We start from the raw sequence: 22,443 nt of genomic DNA, 5'->3' as shown, positions 1-22,443 counted from the left end.
CACTTATCTAAAGAATTTTAGGTATTTTTGGACACGTTAAAGCCATGCCTTTCCAAAAGGACATTACAGTGCATTCCAAATAAGTAGCTAATGAATTGAAGTTATTTTAATCACAATTTGTCCTCAGCTGAATGGATCAGATCGACAGGTCAGGTATTATGCACAGCACAAGACTTTAAAAACCTCTGTAGGAACTGGGAGATAAGATAAATGGCTATAAAAGCCTCATTTCAGTACATTCCTGCACAATTGAGCTCAGATTTGCTGACAGATTTTAGCATTACTTCTAATGGAAGTGAAGCAGAACAAAAGGAATGAATAGATGTAGTTCAAAGTCTTCATAGTTGTTATGCCGTGATTAATGGATTTCTGTTTTAACATTAAAATTAAATGTGAAACAGACTTTACCAATACTATGCTGGGGCGATCGTGGCTCAAGAGTTGGGAGTTCGCCTTGTAATCGGAAGGTTGCCGGTTCGAGCCCCGGCTCGGCCAGTCTCGGTCATTGTGTCCTTGGGCAAGACACTTCACCTACCGCCTACTGGTGTTGGCCAGAAGGGCCGATGGCGCAATATGCCTTGTTTCTGTCAGTCTGCCCCAAGGCAGCTGTGGCTACAACTGTAGCTTGCCTCCACCAGTGTGTGAATGGGTGGATGACTGGGTGTGTAAAGCACCTTGGGGTCCCTAGGGGGGACTAGTAAAAGCGCTATACAAATACAGGCCATTTACCGTATGAAAACATTTACAATATTGCAAAAAATAAATACATTTGACGGGTAATGTTTGCAAGATTCAAATAATTATAGCCATCACAGGCATCTGTTACCTTCTTTGATGCTGTGAATGAATTGGAAGCCTTTAAGGTATATCTTAATTTACAAGTAATTTACAATATTGAAACTTAATGGGAGTATAGTAGTTAGTCAGTTTCACTCATGAGTGCGATTACGCACGCTCAGAACAGATATCAAACTAAAGTCAGTAAGACAAAGGAGTTGATAGTGGACTTCAGCACTAAGCAGGAGAGGAACTACCAGACCCCCGTCATCAACGAGTGCCCAGTGGAGAGAGTGGACAGCTTCAAATACCTCGGAGTTCACATCACGCAGGACCTGTCATGGTCCTGTCACATCAACACCGTGGTGAAAAAGGCCCGTCAGCGTCTCTACCACCTCAGACGCTTGAGAGACTTCCAACTGCCCTCCAAGGTGCTCAGGAACTTTTACTCCTGCACCATAGAGAGCATCCTGACGGGAAACATCTTAACCTGGTTCGGGAACAGCACCATGCAGGACAGACGAGCTCTACAGAGGGTTGTGCGGTCAGCTGAGCGCACCATCCGCTCCGAGCTCCCTGACCTGCACTCAATCTACAGCAGGCGGTGCTGGACCAAGGCCAGGAAGATCGTGAAGGACCTCAGCCATCCCAACAACAGACTGTTCTCTCTGTTGAGGTCAGGAAAGCGATTCCGCTCCCTGAAGACCAACACAGAGAGACTGAGGAGGAGCTTCTTCCCGCAGGCGATACGGTCTCTCAATCATACCACCACACAGTACTGACCCACACATATAGTTCTTACACACACACTGGACATTCTGGACATTGTTTTCACTTCATTACTTAAGTCACGCTGCTGTTATTGTGTATATATTTATTTATATTTCTTCATACATTCTTATATAGTTCTATATTGTGTATTTTGTTGTACAGTTATTTTATTTTCAACTTTAATTTATATATTTTATCTTATTCTCCCAGTTAAATTTACCCTTCATCCTAATTTGTGTTGTACAGTTATTTCATTTTTAACCTTAATTTATATTTTATTCCTTCCTAGTTAAATTTACCCTTTTTAATTTTTCATATTTATTTCCTATCTTATTCATAGCCTTTTCCTTTTTTGTTTTCTTTAGGTCACGAGCAGTTGTCCAAGCATTTCACTACATATCGTACTGTGTATGACTGTGTACGTGACAAATAAAATTTGAATTTGAATTTGAATTTAAAGTTCCACTAAATGCCTGGACTACTCATTAGACGTGAACACACTGTGCGCTGCTGTAGAAGAATAAGCTATTAACAGCAATAAATATATAGCTATAAGTAGGTAAAAATCAATCATTAAATCCAAGAAGGCCAATTGGTGAGCTCAAAACTAAACCAATGAATCAACTCTTACTGAATACTAACATTAATAGTACTAGATCTCTCTCTTTTGTTCGTTGTTAGATTTAGTGTCATCTTCTGCATCTTAAGGCTTTGTGGCCAGCAAACCATGGTAAGCCTAAACGCATCTTAAGCTAAATTTGCTACAGATTTTAACAGAATACAGTCAGAAAAGTAAATAACGTCATGATGATAGAGAACATGTATAAAGTTAGTATACAGCTAAATGGATGATCAACAGGATATATGAACTTTATGGTGTTGTTTCTGTAATTAGATGAGTGCATAGATGCCCACAACAATCGGTATGGCTCTGTCTACAGTGAAAATAGCTAGAAAACATGTTTTTGGCATCAATTGCCCCTGAAAGAAAAAAGGCCCTTTAGATTATGCTAATTCAAGTGGTCTGAGTGGTGTATGGGCTGTGTTTTTCGGTTTTAGAAAATCTAGTTGATGATGTGAGACTTTGGGCAATCACAGGTATTTTCAGAGCTTGTAAAGCAAGTATAAAGTAACAGCACAATAGCTATAGCTGAAGGAAATGTCTATATAGAAAAAGGATTCATTTTATTAAATATTAAGCAGGGTTTTTACCTGGAGCAGTAGGGATATAATCAGTTATTTTAGCTTAGCTATTGTAATTGTCAGAAGTTTGTAACTAATTTCAGTCAAGGTTTTAATTTCTGTTTTATCAGTGCTGTAATGTTTCTGGCAGCCTTCAAGTGTTGGTGTCCTATAAAGGTGTCCAATACTAATGAGTTGAAAGCATGAGTTTTGTTAATTTAGGCTAAATTAGCATTTTTCACATTGCAGATTTTAAGGCAAATTATACTTCTCTGCTTGCCAAATTCTAGTCTGCTGCTGAAATAAAAATTTTCTCTGCTCTTGAGTAACAGTGGGATTTGACACTTTTAAAAAGAACACGTTAGCATTTCAGGAGCCAAAGTAATGCATTTTTAGCAAAAAGCTCCTCTTTCTGTATTGATTAGTAGTTTATCCATAATTTGTGTTTCAGCTTCACCGTGTTTCACTTTTGCAGCTTATTCTGAGCTCACATGAACCAAAAATGGATATAAACATGTATATGAAAATAGTTGACAGCAATGAATCTTGTTCTGTATCAATACTACTTACACAGCATTCACATTCAGTCCTCCTCCAAATCTATAATTATAGATTATGAGTATTGAAAAACACACCGGAGCACTTTCAATTAAAAAAATACCAGTTAAACCTTGGCTGACTTTCCACCTGTTAATACAGGATTAGATGTAAATATTTTGTTTTTATAGGATGTTTTGCACACACACCTTCACAAATATGTTAATTGTTGTTGGACTGGCCAACCTTAATGTACCCTATATTGCATACATTGCATACATATAACGCAGATAAAGCAAATATCTGCCTTCACACACATATGATGTCGGCCCAACCTATGCAGCTATAACAGCTTCAACTCTTCTTGGAAGGCTTTCCACAAGGTCTATGAGTGTGTTTATGGGAATTTTGACCATTCTTCCAGAAGTACAATTGTGAGTTCAGACACTGATTGTGAAGGAGAAGGCCTGGCTTGCAGTTTGCACTCTAATTAATCTCAAAATGCTCTTTTGTGTTGAGGTCAGGACTGTGCAGACCAGTTAAGTTCTTCCACACCACACTCGCTCATCCAAGTCTGTACGGAGCGTGCGTTGTGCACTGGTATGTGGTCATGTTGGAACAGGAAGGGGCCATCCTCAAACTATTCCCACAAAGTTAGGAGCATGAAATGTTTGAAATTGTCTTACTGAACCATTAAGAGCATTAGGAGTTTCGTTCGTTGGAACACAGGGCCAAAGCCCAACTCATGAAAAACAACCGCACATCACCACTGCATCTGACACGCTTGCACCTCATGATGTAAGGCTTGGATACAGCTGCTCAGCCATGGAAACAAACTCCATGAAGCTCTTAACACACTGTTCATTAACTACCCACAAGACCACATGAAGTTTGAAGATCTGTAGTGACTGACTCTGCAGAAAGTTGGCAACCTCTGCACACTGTGCCTTAGCATCTGCTGACCATGCTCTGTGATTTTATACCTACCACTTCATGGCTGGGTTGCTGTCATTCCCAATCATTTACACTTTGTTATAATACCACTAATAGTTGACTGTGGAATATTATATAATAATGAGGAAATATCATGACTTGACTTGTTGCATGAGAAATCTGATCACGCTGACATTAACTGAGCTCCAGAGAGCGACCCATTCTTTCACAAATGTTTGTGGAAGCAGTCCTCATCATTAGCTGCTTGATTATAAACACCTGTGACCATGGAAGTGACTGGAACACCTGAATTCAATGATTTGGATGGGTGAGCGAATACTTTTGACAATATAGTGTACATGTGTGTTTCTGTGACCACAACAAATTGGTATGTTCAGTAACAATACCTCGACCGCAGTAGGTTATAAATGACATTTTTATAGTCTGACTTTTTTATAGTCTCTATTTTCAGTGTTTGCTGCAAAGGAATGTTCAGACTGCGCCTCAAAATTCAGGCCATGTGCCAGCAGTTTTCAGCAGGTTTCAGATGCAGGATTACTTTGCAGCACCATCTACCACTGAGGTAGTTCCTATTCCTGGGCTTCCCGTTGCCTTTGTATCCTGCGTAGGATAGTGTGAGCAGATAGAGACAGAGCAGCGGAATGAATGGGCGGCAGAGGCAGCAGCGAGGTGGACTAGAGAGATTAACTGGGAAATTGACACTGACAAATCTCATACATTAAGGCTTCCTGGGAGGCAGGTATCGGTTGAATAGGCGGCAGGTACCATATCCCATAAATGGCACTGGGTTTCTTTAATGCTTGGCTCACAGCATGTAAAAAAGCTGAACCACCCTGTTGTCGACAGCAGAAAAGATAAGAAAGCCAGGTGTGCTCAGAGACATTTCATTTGACTAATGTGTTTACTGCTAGAATAATGAATAGAGTGAAGAAGATGAGAGTAATTAATTTGAGCTGTGCTAGCTAAATAACAAAGCAAATATGGGTAAAACTGTTTCATATCCCTTTGGAAGTGATTTTTTTTTTCTCACTTTCTTGCCTGTTTTAATGAGATAAAGCCAGGCTTCTTTGATAAGGAGTCCTTTTTACTGTTGTTAGTAGCATAGTAGCCTTTTGATCTGTTCTAAGGGTATTTGTTCACTGTTTCATGATGAAAAGGATATAACCATCAACACAATTTACATTTTACACCCTAAACAATTAACTCCATTTTGGAAAAATAGAAATATGTATTGCTGTTTTCAAAATATGAAATGTAACATTTGACCTTAATAGGTCATCATTGTCCTACTCACACGCTGTAATCCTTTTAGAAAATGTTGCTATTCTGTATGTTTCTTTCCTTCGTAAGAGTAAAGAGTCTCGATACTAAACATAAGAAAACCACTTTGGCCTCTGCAGCCACAGTACTTGATGTTGACTGAGTGTTATTCCCAGCGACTTAACCCCGCTCAAGAGGTTCATGGTGTCTTCCTTCTATCTTTATTTATTTTGGACAGTGAAGTTGTTTTCCTGAAAAAGGACTGGTGCCCTTGCTGTTGCCTAGCAACCGCGTGAGTCCACGGACTTAGCATCTTGCAGGATCTTTCTAAATACCTTGAAAGTCTCCTCTTTAGGCATGAGAAGAAAGTTTGAGTATTCATTATTGTGCATGACTAATGAAGTACCATTTACAATAATGAAAAAAAATTAGGCCAGTTGATAGTCGCATTATTCAAAGCTCACCACAGGTTTAAACGTGTGATTTCCCTTCTCAATAAAAATTGCTGTGAAGTTATTTGATTAAGGCTGCCAGAGTACATGTGGATGTGTGAAGTTTTGTTTTTAAAGTGCAAGTCATTTAAAATGCTCCTTGCTGTATTAATAGAAAATAGACGTCTTGTTTTCTAAGACCTATTACTATTATACAGAGATATTGTACAGCACTGTCTTGGTAGCAGCAGCATTGCATTGGCATTTTTTCCACTCAGATAGTGAATTCATCAGACTTTTTACTGTTAGCTGTTAAATATTCATGGCGCTGTTGTGTTGTTAAAATAAGCCTCATTAGCACTTCCAGCCTCTTTTCAAGTTCCGCCTTTCTCTTGTCACTCTCAAAAGAGCAACACAAACATGTTATTCATCTCTCACAATCTCTGCACCCAAACTGGGTTAAAACATAACACCAAGCCTTTGTGTTGAAATCAGACTTGCTGTAATACTGTCACATCATATTTTCATTCTGTTATTTTATGAGAATATTGACTGAATACAGGGTGGATTCTTAAATTAATGTCACCATATGGTCTTAAGAGGATATGTGTGTATTCCTAATATAATATAGCCTGAGTACATTGAGATTAGGATTTAACCTACTACAGTACTGGGATGTTATAGCAGGTTGTAGCCCCCTGTATCCTACCAATGCTAAGCATAGTAATGCAAAAAAAAAAAATATTGGACAGACATTAAGATGCCTTGGACTGCACTGTTTTAATCCACCGTTTGTTTTTGCACTCATCAAAATGACTGAAAAGAAATTCTGACATAAGCCCAAAAAATATATTTGCTTCAAATTGAAACAGTTTAGTTAAATATTATTTTAATAATTGATTTCAGTACTTTGGGTCTGTACTCCACCATCAGTCCTAGCTATAGTAGTTTTATTTCTTTTTTATCACCCCAAAATTCACTATATGATGAATAACCCGTTTTAGGAAAAGTCATACATAAGAGATGATGGAGTTTTATTCTAGCAGAGTTACATCACTTTTAAAATGCCAAGAGGTCAAAATTACCCCCTTGGTAGTTTTAGTTTTCAGCCACTGTAGATGTCCAGACGGATTCCTCTAATGCAACCTTCTCATTTATGTTTTTAGTTGACATTAGTTATAAAAGTTTAATATTACGTGTAGTTTTGGAATTGTGTAGTTTTGCACCTGTAGCTTTGATATCATTGTTTAGCAGTGTGTGAATCTGAAGCCTGTTATTGAGTGTACAATTAGAGAGAGACAGCAATAAGTATGTGGGTAATGACTATCCATTACTTTTTAAATGTTTTACTAATCCATCTATTGGATACTGTGCAAACTCTACAGCTCCACATTTGTTTCATTAAGGACAGATTTGGTATATTACACAGTTACACATGCACTTGTCTCTTTAATAGTTGTTTCTGCTGGAGAGGGGCTCACCTCACTTAGAGGCTTGGTGCACCCATAGGCAACCTATTAACATCCACTTTATCCGCCCTTCCATATTTCATGAACTAGTTCATCAAACTTTAATGCAGTTCTGCTTCTCTCTCTTTTTTTTAATGGAAAGCCTTGTCTGAATTGAAAACCTCACCTATAAGTCGTTTGCTGGAATCTTTACCACAGCTCAAAGAGGAAATTATATATATACTCTTTTGAAGCAAGGTTACTTTTCACCTGTTCCTGTGCACGCTGTCAATGGGCTATCTAAAAAATTGGGAATGGATGGATTATGGCTTGTGAAAGAACATGTTTAGAGATGTGAAATGATTTCACAAAGCCAAAAACCAGCTGAAAGAAACTGATGGGCCAAGCACCAGTGGTTTCTCACTCTCCATGGACATGGCATTCAAGCTGCTATGCCACACCAGAGTATGTCTGGGATAATGTGCTACTCTCAGATTGTTGGAGTCTTAATGAGCCTGTGGGACACATGATTAGCCTGTGCCCAGACCTGATATCCAGTAATCAGAGCCAAGCACCAGTAGATGAATAGAAAGAACTGGAGAAGATTGGAAAAGACAAAAGTAGGCCCAGTATAGATGTGTGTGCCCATAATATGTGGGAAACACTGTTGGTGTTTGAGCGTTTTTTGTACTGAAGCAAAGATCCATTTGCCACTGAATTATTGTGTGTGTGTGTGTGTTTGGTGTGTGGGTGGTGGTGGTGGGTGTGTGTGTGTGTGTGTGTGTGTGGTGGTTGTGGGGGGGGAGGGCTCCAAGACCGTTTCATTGTGAATGAAAATGATTTTAAAAGGGTGCACTGAATACGGCAATCACTATGAACAAACTGCATTTACAGCTTTACTGTATGCTACTGATGATTTCAGTTCGACTCCAGGTCAGTGTGCTGTATTTTGAAATGATTTTCCTGGTAGCAGAGCAAGGGCAGGCATGTAGTCTGGAAGCCTAAGAGGTGTTGGGCTTAGTTTATGGTTCCTGCATTCTGGTTACCTTTGATTTTAAGCTTATACAAAAAGAAGAAAAAAAACATTGTCTTTGGTGTTCAGACTCAAACAAATGCTGTTACCAATTTTTTATAAGCTTTGTTTTGTCCATCCATTTGCTTAACTTTTTCAGGGCCACTGGACCCTATCCCAGCTGTCATAGGGCAAGAGGCAGGGTATACTCTGGACAGGTCGCCAGTCTGTCGCAGGGCTAACACACAGAGACAGACAACCATTCACACCTTTGGGCAATTTGGATTAATCAGTTAACTTATCCCCACAAACTGCATGTCTTTGGATGGTGGAAGGAAGCCGGAATACTCGGAGGGAACCCACGCAAACACGGGGAGAACATGCAAACTCCACACAGAAAGGCCCCGGCCTGATGGTGGAATTGAACTCAGGACCTTCTTGCTGTGCGGCAACAGTGCTAACCACCGTGCCACCGTATTGCCGTTCTGCTATGTTTTGTTAATTGATATAATGTTTCAGTGGTTGCATTGTAGAACATAATCACTAAAAACCAAACCTTTTACTGGTTGCACTCATACAAGCAAGAACTAGAATGCCTTTATTAGTAGTAATTATTAATTTAGTTTTTAAATATTGTTTTGGTGCTAAGTAATATAACAGATTATTTGATAACTGATTATTTGATTTGTTTTCAGCGATAAAGTAATTGTCTGCACATACTCTATCAACTGTCACTTTAAAATAATATCTTTGGATTTGGACAAACCTGTATAAAAGACAATGCAGGTTGTTTGTTAGTCCATTTGTCTCGTATATACTGCTTCCCCTGTCGATTATGGCCAGTTAGAGTCAGTTAGGCAAGTAAAGGCATGCTATAAGCGGATTAGCTGTAAACCAACTGGGACTGAAAAATATACGCCCACAATGAATAATTGAGAGTTTAATGAGACGAGGCAGAGCTAAAGAAGTGACCTAGTTGGTGGTTAAGTGAGTAGAGAAATGAAAAACTCAGTATGGCTACCTCTTTGTTATGCATAAATTAGAGAGCCATACCTCAGTCATATGTCTCAGTCAGTGTTTAGTTTACTGCTTACTCTTTTTTCAAAGAGGGAGTTGATGAGTTGGTTTAGGAAAAAACCATAACCTAAATGGCCTTGCCTAAATGGAGTCTAACATCTGCTCTGGTAACCATGGCATGAGCTAGGACAATAACTGAACTGCCAAAAACACTATTTACATAGCAGCAGCAATTGGAATCAACAGACTTCATTATCCATTATTTCAGAACGATTTTATCCTTTTCACAACTTGACAGTTTAGCTTACTCCTCGTTTTGAAGATTTGATGTGCATTTGTTCTTGCTATTAGCAAATAATCAATAGAACAAAATGAACAAGGACATGAAATGTTCTCATGCCATTTACTGAGCTCTGGATCTGAAGAAATGTATAATCTTGTACATCGCAAATAAAAATTTCACACCATAGTCAACAGAATCACTGAATCAATAACAGCATTTTATTAAAAAAAAAAAAAACCACGATCACATTTTTTTTAACCAGAAACTTTGTTGCTAAAGAAAGCTTTTAGGTCCGATCAAAACGAGATCTCACATGGCAGCAGATCTTGTCAGCATGTCAGCATGTCAGTAGTCAGAAGTTGAGTAAACCAATGCACGTATTCCTATAACAGAAAACTCCTGGCCCTTGTTGAATATTATGTCATGTGACTATTAGTAGTATGCTTAGTAGTCTGAATAATTAAGGTGATACTCTCAGTGAGGTTGTATTGAACTATAGTTGTAATTTTTCTTTTGTATCCAAGATACAACTTGAATGGAAGATTAGAGAAGAAAATAAAGGCTCTTTTGGGATATTAAAGCAACCACAGCCGCGAAAGTGTTTAAAATTTATTCATGACTCAGATTCTACATGAAGCATTAGAAAATCTTCTGATTCTGCTGTTCCTGCTTGGTATTTTTATCATTCATTGATTCAACATTCAACTAGTCTCATCAGATCATTTGACCAGTGAATTTACAGATATAAATACCTAAACAAATCTTAAAATAAAATACTCTGGGATAGAATAGAAATTTTTATTCATACAAACAAATTTTATCCGTGCATGTAATCGGGCATGTTTGACTTTGCCAAAATCAGACATGTAATGTAATTTATTTGCAAAATATGCTTTCCATTAGATAAAGGTATGCCATGGAGGGACAGGGTGATTGGGTTTTAAGATTTGAAGTTTCTTGTTTCTTCCCTTACAGCTTTATTTGAGATTTTTGACTGTGTGTGTGTGTGTGTGTGTGTGTCTCTATGATGCTCTTGTGTAAATTTGACTAGAGAGCCAGGCTTTGTTGTAATTTTTAAAGTGGTTTTGACCAATGAAACTCCAGGCTTTCAAGAAGTTTTTCTTTTGACACTAACTACTTTTCTGCTCATTTTAAGACCAATCTTTGTACTTGAACATTTTTAGAGGAATGCCACTTAACAATGACTTATGCAGACCAACCACGTGTTTATTCACGGACATTAAACATACCATAATATAAAACAAAATAAAACAATATAGCCCAGCGGTAGGACATGGTTCCAACAACAGCCTCTTATGTTAACTGGCAACTAACTGATTCTCAAGCCATACCATTATCTGAGATTACTAAACTTATCACGGCTGCGGCGACAGACATGTGGAGTGGCGAGCGAAAGGACCCAAGTGCAGGCACTGACAAATGCTTATTGCGAGTGAGCTTTATTCACTGTTGGGAAAACGAAATACAAACAAAAGCTGAACATGGCAGCGACTAAACTAAAACAAAACCCAAACTGGGTGAAACTAAAAAATGATACAAAGGAACAAAAGCCTGGGAATAGAAACCTGCGAGATGAAACAAAAACCTGAGATGGGAACCTGAAGACAAGTGACGAGGAACATGGAGGCTGGAACATTGAGAAATACAACGAGTGGAACACAGATGAACCTGCAACACACAGAGGAAGACACAGGGCTTAAATACAGGAGAGGATGGGGAACAGATGGGAAAACAGTTGGGACAAATTAGACATAATGAGACAAAGGAAGCAAACCAGAATACACTGACATAAGACAAAGACTATCAAAGTCAAACAGGAAACACGAGACATTCGCAAAGACGTAGACTCAGAGACACGGACTTGACACAGAGACATGACTGACTGGATATGAAACATGCAACACAGGGAAGACACAGTGACCGAAACTAGGAGCTAGAACTACAAATATAAAATGAACAGAAAACCATCAACAAAACCAAAGCCATGAATAACAAATAATCAAGGAGTATAACTTAAACACAAAACACTCGGTCACCAAACCCAGGATCGGGACAAAACTAAACTACACACACATCTTATCTAATAACTTTTACTAACATCTGATCAATATTGTAGACATAATTACAATAATTACAATTATTAAATCAAATATTTTCCTGTTTGGAATATCTTTAAAAGGGCACTCAGGACACTCAGGATACCTGAGGACTATTTTTCTGGCACATTATCAAGAGAAAACACAGGTAAGGCAATCTTGTCCTCAACTTATGCTATACGTTTTCTCCCCTACCCATTAGGTTACACATCAGGAAAGAAAGGGGACCGGAGGACCGGGGGGAACCAGCACCCCAGTCTGCCAATCCAGAGGTACCGCCCCTCATCTCCACTCAACATTGTAGAGGCATTGTAGAGGTGTGTCAACCAAGACAGCTCTACAACATCCAGAGCCTTCAGGAACTCAGGTGGACCTCATCCACCCCAGAGGCTCTGCACCCAAGGAGCTGTTTAACTGCCTTAGTGACCTTGCTCCTGGAGATAGGTGAGTCATCCCCTTCATCCCCAGACTCTGCTTCCTCCATGGAAGACGTGCCAGTGGGATTAAGGAGGTCCTCGAAGTATTCCTTCCGCCCGACAATTTTCTCAGTCAAAGTCAGCAGGTAGAGCACTTCTTTCTCCTCCTGAGTTGCCTGATGGTTTGCCAGAATCTCTTCAATGCTATCCGAAAGTCTTTTTCCATGGCCTCTCTGAACTCCTCCCACACTCGAGTTATTGCTTCAGCCACTGCCCGAGCCGCTTTCTGTATGGCCCATCGGTAGCTATGATATGATAAGCCTGATAGTTAGTCCCACAGGCTAACCAAGCCCGATAGGACTCCTTCAGCCTGGTGGCTCCCTTCACCTCTGGTGTCCACCATTTGGTTTGGAGGTTACCAGCACGACAGGCATCAACCACCTTGCACAGCTCAGTGCAGTGGCTTCGGCAATGGAGGTGCTGAACATGGTCCATTTGGTCTCAATGTCCCCACTCTCTCTTGGAATGCTGTTGAAGGTCCTCCAGAGCTCTGCTGGATATACAGTGGTCCCTCGTTTATCACTGTAGTTACGTTCTAAAACTAAGCCGCGATAGGTGAAATCCGTGAAGTAGCCAACTTTATTTTTAACAATTATTATAGATGTTTTAAAGCTGTAAACCAGACAGGCATGAAAATTTTCACACTTTTCTGTCTTGTTTAAACACTCTCAAAATTCAAACTTTCGTAGAAAAATAAGTCCAGTATTATAGAATGAAACCAAAGACACCCACAGGTTCCTTTGACGGTGGAAAACGTTTCATCGACATTGTTGTGTTTTTTGGGGAGAAAACTTGCAAACATACAGTACAGCACTTCAGAGTCACACTGCTAGCGATAGAAGATGTATGTAATTTTAACAAGCTGAATGCGTTCTGTACTGTACAGGACCACAGCATGAGATTGACTGACAATGGTCTACAGCCAATCAGGACACAGAACACAATGCGCTGTATAACAAAAAAAAAAAAAAAAAAAAAGCATGCAAAATTGCACAAAAAGAAAAAAATCCGCGAAACAGCGAGGCTGCGAAAGGTGAACCGCGTTATAGTGACTATGTCCATCTTCCTCTGCTTGTTCACCACTACTATGTCTGGCTGGTAAGCCATCAACAGTTTGTGATGTCCTGGAGGTCCCACACGATCTTATTCCGTCATTCTCGACCACCCTATTGGGCATGTCCCATTCTGACCTCAGGACTTTACAGCCATATTTAACACAGATGTCTCCGTATACTATGCCAGCTAACTGGCTATGGCGTTCCATGTATGTTATGTGCTGGATTCTCTCACGGGCAACTTTACACAGGCTGCAGCTGAGGTCTTGCCTGGTGTGGTAAATCCCATCTTCTATCGATCTTGTCCTGAGAGCTTGTTCCTGTGCTGCCATGGTTAGTGCATCTGTGCTGTCTTTCAGTCCAGCTTTGTCCAGCCACTGGTAGGATTTCTGCATATCTGACACTTTTTCTATGTGCCTGTCATACATACAGTGCAGGGGCCTGTTCTTTCATGATGGTTCTTCTCCTTCCTCCTCTTCTTTCTCATGTTTCTGCTGCCTGAGGTATTCTCTAATTGCATGGTTGGTTGTGGCCATCTTTCTGATGTACCAATGAATCTTTTTTGTCTCATCCTGGACAATGGTTCTGACACTCACCAGTCCACGTCCTCCATATTTTCAGTTAGGATACAGTCTCAGAGTGCTGGACTTGACTTGAAACCCTCCATGCATGGTCAGGAGCTTCCTTGTCTTGATGTCAGTAGCTTCTACCTCCACTTTGGCCACCTTATTATTATTATTCCAGGGGGTTATCTGATTACCAACAGAGTGTAGGTGTTAACTGCCCAAATCTTGTTCTTTCCATTCACCTGACTCCTCAGGACACGCCTTTCCCTCTGCAGGTATTTGGCATTTGCGGCTTTCCTAGAGGCCTCTTCATGATTCCCATTTGCCTGTGGGATTCCCAGGTACTTGTAGCTGTCCTCAATGTCTGCAATGTTGCCTTCTGGAAGTTCAGTCTCCACTACTTTCTACAGCTAGTCTTGTCAATGATCTCACTGAGGGCGTTCGGGCCTATGTAGAACAGCAGTTGGGATGGAGTATCACCTATATAGATCTCGCACTTCATGATGATTTGTCCAGTTGGCTTAAGTTGTTCACTAGTGTTGTTCCCCACATCCCCATTAATTTACTGATGAAGGCTCTTTGTGTCCTGTTGCTCTTTTACACTGCGAGGCATTCCAGGATCCATGTGTGGAGCACTGAGTCATAGGCTTTCTTGTAGTTAATCCAGTTGATGAACAGGTTGGTCAGTCTGGTCTTGCAGTCTCAGTCTACTGCTCTGTCTACTAGTCTGTGGTAGATAGAGCTCATGTATTGAGCCATGTGCCTGTCCATCTTACCCACTATGATGTCTGACAGGAGCTTCTATGTGGTACTGAGGCAGGTTATTGGACGGTAGTTGGATGGGTCAATCCTGATGTTCTGCCTTCAGTTAGCCATTCCGGGTGTGCCTCATCTATTATCAGCTGGTTCATGTGTGCTGCCAGGTGCTCATGGAGTGCAGAGAGCTTCTCCGCCAGTAGGCATGAATCATGTCAGGCCCTGATGCTGTCCAATTCTTCATCCTGGAGACCCTTTCTTAGATGTCTGCCACTGTGATGGTTGCCCATAATGCTGCATTCACGTCTTCTAGTAGACCTTCAGAGGATACTTCACATAGTCTCGGTAATGAGCTATGGAGGGTTCAGGTTTCCAGCTTTCCCATGATCGTATCTTTCTGGTCACCTGCTCTCGCACTCAACAATCCTTCTGTTGTACTTGAATCTTGGTACTTTTTTTTTTACACTTTCTCACCAGCATTGATAAAAGTTGCCTCCCATGCACCTTTTAACACCCCTCTCTTTAGTAAACTGTCATTGTCACCCAGCCTGTTGGTATGTTTTTATTTTCCCAATATCCCTCTATAGGCTTTAACCATTTATATCATTTATAGGCAATATGCGCAAGCACACAGACATTCACACAAAAGTGTCCATAGGGAACTGAAGACAATAGCAGTTAAATGATCTGGATTCCTCCAGGACACAGTGGCATTCAATCACCGGAGACAGTCCAGCCCCAAGAAATGCACACAATAATAGCACATTATGGAGAGGAAAATGGAGAAATATACAGGGCTTCACAAACAACAGTTTGCTCTGATTCCATGATGCCCTCCGACTACCAGTATAACCCATTAATTATCATTGTGGACTCATAACATGGTTGATTAGTGCCTTAAATGGGCTCTGCAGCCATGGACCCACAGTTGTTTGTACAGTAAAATTATAAACACAATGAAAAGTGTGGCAATAGTGGTGATTGATGGTGTTCTTTTTCTTTGAGTCTGTTCATGAATCCATTAGTTTTCAAATGTGCTTAATGTAAAATTGAACTGGAGAATTCTTTGAAAAAAGGAAGAAAAAAAAGCTAATACAACTTATAATAAAAAGGCCATAAAATATTGCAATGTACCATACTTAAAATAGTTTTTTCTCCATGCCGTGCATTGGGTCATTAAAATATAATATAAAATTTATACAGAACTCCAAACATGCAAATTTGATATTATCTACTTTATTTTGTTTCTTTTGAAACACTGTTACTTTTCCCATCTTCGTGTTTTATATTTCTAGATTTTCTAAATAAAGTTCTCTTAACAGACAAAGATGCTGTTTATTGATGAACAGGACTCCTGCTCCTGCTGGTCTTTCCATGCCACTGACCACCACCTTCTGAGCGCCTCCTTACGCCTCATTGCTTCCTTGTGGTCCATGGTGTGGTAACTGGCATGCCACTTCCTCTCATCCCCATATCTACCTGTGGGGTGATTGAAACAAGAGTGAGCTCTTGTCAGGGCCTCGGCCACCATGTAATTGAATTCTTCCTTGTTTCACAGAGTGCAACAAAGCATAGCACTGGATAGAGGGTAAATATACTCAGCACTTAGAGGCAAACCTAGATGACTGTTCAACAACAAACAGTACTACAAAAGGGTATTGCTTGGCAACATTTACAGACTTGGTGTTACCTTTAGAGTAAAACACTGACATAGGGCTGGTAGAGATAGTAGTATAGTAGTGACAGGTATAAATCAATAGTCAATATAAATAAAATAGCTTTTTCTGTCAAGCTTAAAATGTCATTTTTACTCCTAACTGAAGTTATACTTTATAGTTAATTTAGATTTTAAATATTTGTTTTCTGTTCTGTCAGAATTTGAACATGATAAGTGTGCTGTAGAACATTACAGAACAGTATTTTAAATAATAATATTAGGTATTAGTTATATATAATAAACAAAATCCTAATTCTGGCTGGTCTAAAATGTGAAGTCTTTCTTTGGTCAGTTTCAAATAAATAACCTAAATATGAATACAAAATAAAATCACACAAAGAATTATACTGTGTTAAATTGTTGGAAAACAACCCCCCCAAAAATTCATGAAATCTTTCTTTATATATCCTCATAAAAAATTCAAGAAGCTTTCAAATGTAAACAAAGCAGAATATTAACAAACCTGAAATAGTCACTCAGCTGTGCTCCGCTTATCCTCCCAGACAAAGAATAAATTAAATTAAAAAGAATAAATAAAAAGACAGCTATTCAGTGGACTCTGCACACCATGTGTAAGTTGGAAAGGCCATTAGAAGAGAAATGTTTGTAGAGTTGGTAACAACAATTAATTAATTTAATCAGCCCGCTTAAATCAGACATTTTTGCCTGTGCTTACTAGGATAATGTATTTTGCAATACAGTAGGCTGTTAGATTTGTGGTCTCACTATGTCTCTTTTTTAATACTCCTCTTAGTTTCTGAGCCATGTAAAATCATACTATGCAGCTTTGGGCAACAGAAAAAATAACCATTAGGTATTGAAAGTATTTATTATCAGTTACTGACTATAGAAACCCTAAAAATGTGATGATGTGATGACACTGAGTTGAATATATAAATGAGTAAGTCTGCAATCATTTGTCTTCTAATTAAGCTGTATTTTAGATTGTACAGTAGATCTATAGTATGTATATGTAAAGGTTTAGTTAACATTCTGCAACAGCTAAGGTCGTAATCACAAGCAAAGTGACCTTCAAAGTCCAGTTGGTTTGTCTACTATGATCTCTGTGTGTCATGACCAGGCACAGCAAAGCAAACTGTCCCCGGTCGGGTAGGTAAGCCCCGGAGAGCTTCAGTTGCACTAGAGCACATAGATCATATAGTGTGATCGCTACTCCACAAATTCCTAGACAACAGCTTCCTCTGTGAAAACTGATGAGATTGGTAAATAACAAATCTATAGGTCATATGAGAGGATGGAACCGCAAAGTGCACAAAATCATGAACTTGATTTTGCTCAGCATGAGGCCTTTTCAAGTGTGTATACACAAAGAGAGAGATGGAAAGTGCAAGAGCGACATGCATACTTGGCCTGGAAGAAGTAGAAGTAGCGCGATCTTAAAATTTTCCCATTTCAGTTGTTAATGGCTGTGTGAGGCTTACAGGCAAGTGGCAAGAATAGACAATGGTACAAACAAATTGAACAAAGCAACTGTGCCTAGTGCGAGCACAATTACAATGCGGTCTAGTCTTATCTTTGCCTAGTGGGAAAGTATGTATCCTTTGTATGTTTTTGTAAAAAATAAAAAAAGGTTAGATGGAAGCACAACTTCAATTTTCAGAAGGGAAAATGGTACTATATTGTCAAGCCTGCTTCAAGGCATTGCATATGTCATTCCACCCAGGCAGGAGACTTGAAGCAGCTTGAAACAGTCATTGGCCTGTTTGCTGTTGGCTAATCTAAAGAGATGGATTCTCAGTGTGGGTCTCACTCTGGCTACTGTGCTTAATGGGTCTGACTCCCCAGGACATCGTTTCAATCTAAAGGTCACCGTGGTCTTAACTCTAACTGAGCACCTCAAAATCCAGACTAATTTGCTTCTGAACCATATTTCCCACTATACTTGAGAGGGTTCTGTTACAACTTTTAAAGTATTTCTGAGAACATTACTATGATCACCAGTGTGTGAATGTGAGAGTGAATGAATAGTGGAATTGTAAAGTGCTTTGAGGGCCCTGAAAAGTGCTATATAAATGCAATCCAGTATTATTATTATTATTATTATTATTATTATTATTAATATTATTATTATTATCATTATCTTCAATATATGAGCGGCAATACCTTAAAAGCATTTAGAAACAATATCTTTATTAGAATGATAAGTCAGGACATCTTATACTTTTGGTTCATTTCCAGTTGTTAAGTCCCCTTAACAACTCTGACCTGTCACTAAAGTACAGCTGATTTCAGTACTTGGTCATTACATTACAAAAACAGAAATGAATAATTTAATTAACAAATCAGGTAGCACTGCCTGAAGGTTGTCAGTAAGACACAGTCCAGTCTGGTAAGTTCAGTGTTAATAAGAACAAATTATTAAAAAATAAATGAAAGTTATATAACAGAAACAGTCGCTGTTCGAATTATTGACCACTGATTTGTCAAATCAGCATACTATGTGCAAATTGTTAAGTCAGACTGCTGCCAAACTTTGTCACTTGTATCAGAATTATGGCATGAGGTGTAAATTGCCTTTATCTAGTATAAAAAGGATGAATTATGCAGAGACAGTGGCTTAATGAGCAATAAACAGAAGAAGAAAGAGAAATGATTGTCTTCTCCACTTGCTTATTATTTTAATCCTACTTCACTGAGGAATTCAGAGAGCACTTACTTTGTGGTCAAAACTTATGTGAATATGATTCATTACATTTTTTTCTTAGAATGCAGATGAACAAGAAACTTTATAGGGGAGTCTTTTCTTTTCAAAAAGGGCAAAAATAAACAATGCTAACTTGGTTAGTTGCTTTGAAACTCGACTGTACTGTACAGTTGGGTTGTCCTCCTGTCAGTATGTTGGTGCACCGCTCTTCTTTTAGAAGTCTCCCACTGCTTGGTAATAGAACTCAGCTGCTTTCTGCCATGTTTTGGTTTCATGCCACCTCTAAGGTGACATGTGGCTTATAAGGCCTCAAATAAAGGTCTAACAGAGTCCACTTGCCTACTCTAATTTATCTAAGGGATTTCTTGTGCTGCATATATTTTGTTCCTTGAGCAGTCAAGCATTAAATTGCTTTCCATTGGGAACAGCTCGTATGCCAGGGTCGCCAAAGCTGTGGCTGGTTTCCAATGAGATGGTTTGGCAGCAAAGCCAACACTGTAATTAGGGTCACCCGGCTCTGGAGCTGCTGCAGGGGTAAAGGGTCTTCATGGTTGCATAGTGCATTTGAAAGTCACTACTAAGCTGGAGGATGATAACATGTAACTTCTTAGATCATAAATCAACAGAACACTAATGTGGCATATTATCCAAACTTTTTTTCTATTAAGGAAAAAAACTATATATACATTCAGAGAACTTTTCAGGAAATAATTATTTATTATCTCAGATAGTTATGTAGGCAAATTCTTTGAATTGCTACTATATAACAATAAAATGAAAGGAGGAAGACTAAGGTAGATTTGACAGATAGAGGTAAGGTGTGAATATTGAATGTGCCATATATAAGTAGTAGCCAGCTTTGTTGCATTTTGCCAGAAGCGGACTTCAGCAGCCTCTATCATTTGAGCTGTCAATAAAGCTTCCTGCCTGTAGAGTGTACCTCCCCAAATGTAGCCTGTGGTGCTTTTTCATAAGAAGGCAACACAGCATGTGACCATCTGCAAAGCTCTTCAATGTGTCCAGTGGGATAAAATAGAAGTCACTGTTATTCTTAGGCAATAGAAAGTGCAGGTGCTTCTGCAAAACGTGTAGAGAAGAAACATTTGAAGAGCTGCTCATAAGAATTTTTAGTGTCTTGACTTTGTTGTAACTTGTGATTTCAATGTGAAATTGGATAAGCAGAAGAAAATGGATGAGGTGGATGGATCTTAACCATAAGTGTTAAAGAGACTGTTTCTTGAAATATGTCTTTTTTTAAAGGTACAGTGTGTAACATCTCACAACTAGATGGCAGTAGATTGCAAATTGCAAGCAACTGAATTCTGTTTTCTTATTCCTCCCAATTTAATTGTATAATCCGAGCTACGGTGGGCAATGTAGGACAAACAACTATGGCTGCCATTAATCTGTTATGAGTGTAGGACGAGTGTCCACATCTATTTACTCTGGAAGAAGATGTAAAACTTCATGAAAGAATCCCAAAACACGTCTAAATGAGTCACTGAGGTGAATTATTGAATTTTCCTGTCAGTAAGCGCTGCTGTGTTAGTGAAACTTTCTTTGAAGTGGATACAATGAAATCAAACTGTTTACCATTACCATTGTCAGTGTTGTCAGAGACGGGAGGGTCTAAGTAAGTTCTGCACAACAGAACTGAAGAAACTGGAAAGGACTTTAAACTGTGAAAGCTTAACTAAATGGACTGAGAAACTGTTGAAACAGCTTTACTGCTGAATTGTAGTGCTGAATTAATGTGTTCTGTTTCAATAAAACAAGATACAACAAGATCAAAGATCTTAGCTTTCTCTTGTAGAATTAGTGGTTAAATATACATTGTTACACAATTTGACTTGATTTGAAAGCTTGGAAATGTAACTCAGTCACCAAAGAATTTTTGTAATTGGACAGTTAAATATCCGAGTTAGAATGCAAGTCACGTTGCATTATGATTTATTAAATATATTTTAGCTTAAACAAATCCTGAAAAGCAAAAATGAATTTTGCTAGTTGGCAAACAAATTTGTAGGGAGCGCTACAGCCAGCAACGCACCCCTCTAAAGCAGATAAAAGACCACCATCCTCAGCTCTGCCGTGATTGTTCTAAGGAATTCAGCTTATTAAAAAATAAATATTTATCACCTTTCAGAAAACCCACAACACTGCACACCAAGCATATTTTAAAAACTAGCTTGCGTTCTCTACCCGGTCTTGTTGAATTATTAATCCATTCATTTTGAATGGTACCAGCCAGTGTTTAAAGTTGTGATTAATTGCGGTTACAATATTTTGACAAAAGCATTCTCACATATTATCTTACCATAAATACATATAGTGGTGTTCGACGGTAAACAGATGCTCATATAAACGACACCATCCCAAGTGGCTGGCTTAAATTAAGCAGCATCAGAGGAGCAGCAATTTATTATGCTTTTATGCTCAGATATCTACACACCCACACAACATATGTCTGTTAATACACAGTGACAGTAATGGTGGCTTTAGTTGTCCGGGCAAATCGATGAACATAAGAGATTACTTTGCATTATTGTCAATTTATAACGCTAGAAATTACATTACCAGGGTCATTTTGACCGTGCAACAATGGCAAAGAGGTCATTTCCTGAGGAAGTGGCATTTTCATTTTCATTGGATTTTCTAATTATCTAATTATAAAAAAGATTAGATTAGATTAGAAGTATTTAAGATAATGTTGCAGAAGGTTTATTAGTTTTGCAAATTTTATATATTATTAATTAAATACCATTGATTATTTAATACATCATAAAGTTAAATATAAATTTGAATTCACTAATAAAAAGGTACATCACAACACAATTGCTAAAACAGCTAAAATATGTAGTTATTGTAGAAGAAAATATTATGGAAAAGTTGAAAAATGAATTTTAGATGATGTGTCATTTTGGTTGCACTAAAATAAAGAGGGTATAAAACCAGATCACTCACTGTGAAATAGATTAAAGAGGTGACATGCCTATGCTTTAAAAACACCCTCACAGTTGGCTGAAGCAAAATAAGAAACAAATAATTAATAAGTTAATTATTGCAATGAAGGTTTTTCAAAATCTCATCTTTGCCACACCTCCATCTCGCTCATCATCTATCCCCACTGCTCCACCTCAGGTCTGCTCCTCTGACCGACTCGGCTGCTCTCCTTTGGTTTCTCTGTTTATTTGCTTGGATTAGTAGTCCAGACTCTGAACTCTCTGCTCAGTTTGGCTAAGGTTGTTCTGATGCTCTACACAGCCTGCAACTCTCCCTGGGATGTGTTCAGATAAAAATTATCTGTCAAGACTGTCTGGAGGAGCAGCACTCTCTAAAAAAAACTTCTTACATTTCTCACCATGTTCCACAGCCTGTCAAATATATTTAAAAAAAGAGCTGTCAAACTTGTGTTAGTC

At 38.8% G+C, this 22,443-nt stretch overlaps 2 protein-coding genes across 4 annotated transcripts in view; one reads left to right on the top strand and one right to left on the bottom strand.

Moving 5' to 3' along the window:
• The window catches only part of mgat4c (mgat4 family member C), a 120,315-nt gene that overhangs the window by 14,002 nt on the left and 83,870 nt on the right, over positions 1–22,443 (top strand). The window contains exon 2 of one of the 3 annotated variants that reach the window (XM_040026502.1): positions 12,004–12,233. The exons of 1 other annotated variant lie outside the window; for it this stretch is intronic. The gene's annotated coding sequence lies outside the window, so the exon portion shown is untranslated. Of the gene's footprint in view, positions 1–11,991; positions 12,234–22,443 lie in introns of all 3 variants that reach the window. One more of the 3 variants, XM_040026501.1, reaches the window with a different exon arrangement.
• eif4g2b (eukaryotic translation initiation factor 4, gamma 2b) overlaps positions 1–22,443 on the bottom strand; it is a 171,653-nt gene that overhangs the window by 125,693 nt on the left and 23,517 nt on the right. The window lies entirely within an intron of this gene.

Source organism: Simochromis diagramma, unplaced genomic scaffold (assembly GCF_900408965.1).
Source record: "Simochromis diagramma unplaced genomic scaffold, fSimDia1.1 OVJJ01000293.1, whole genome shotgun sequence".
In the NCBI taxonomy this organism is placed as follows: Eukaryota; Metazoa; Chordata; class Actinopteri; order Cichliformes; family Cichlidae; genus Simochromis; species Simochromis diagramma.
The sequence above is the reverse complement of the archived record's forward strand: the minus strand, read 5'-3'. Positions and strand labels throughout refer to the sequence as shown.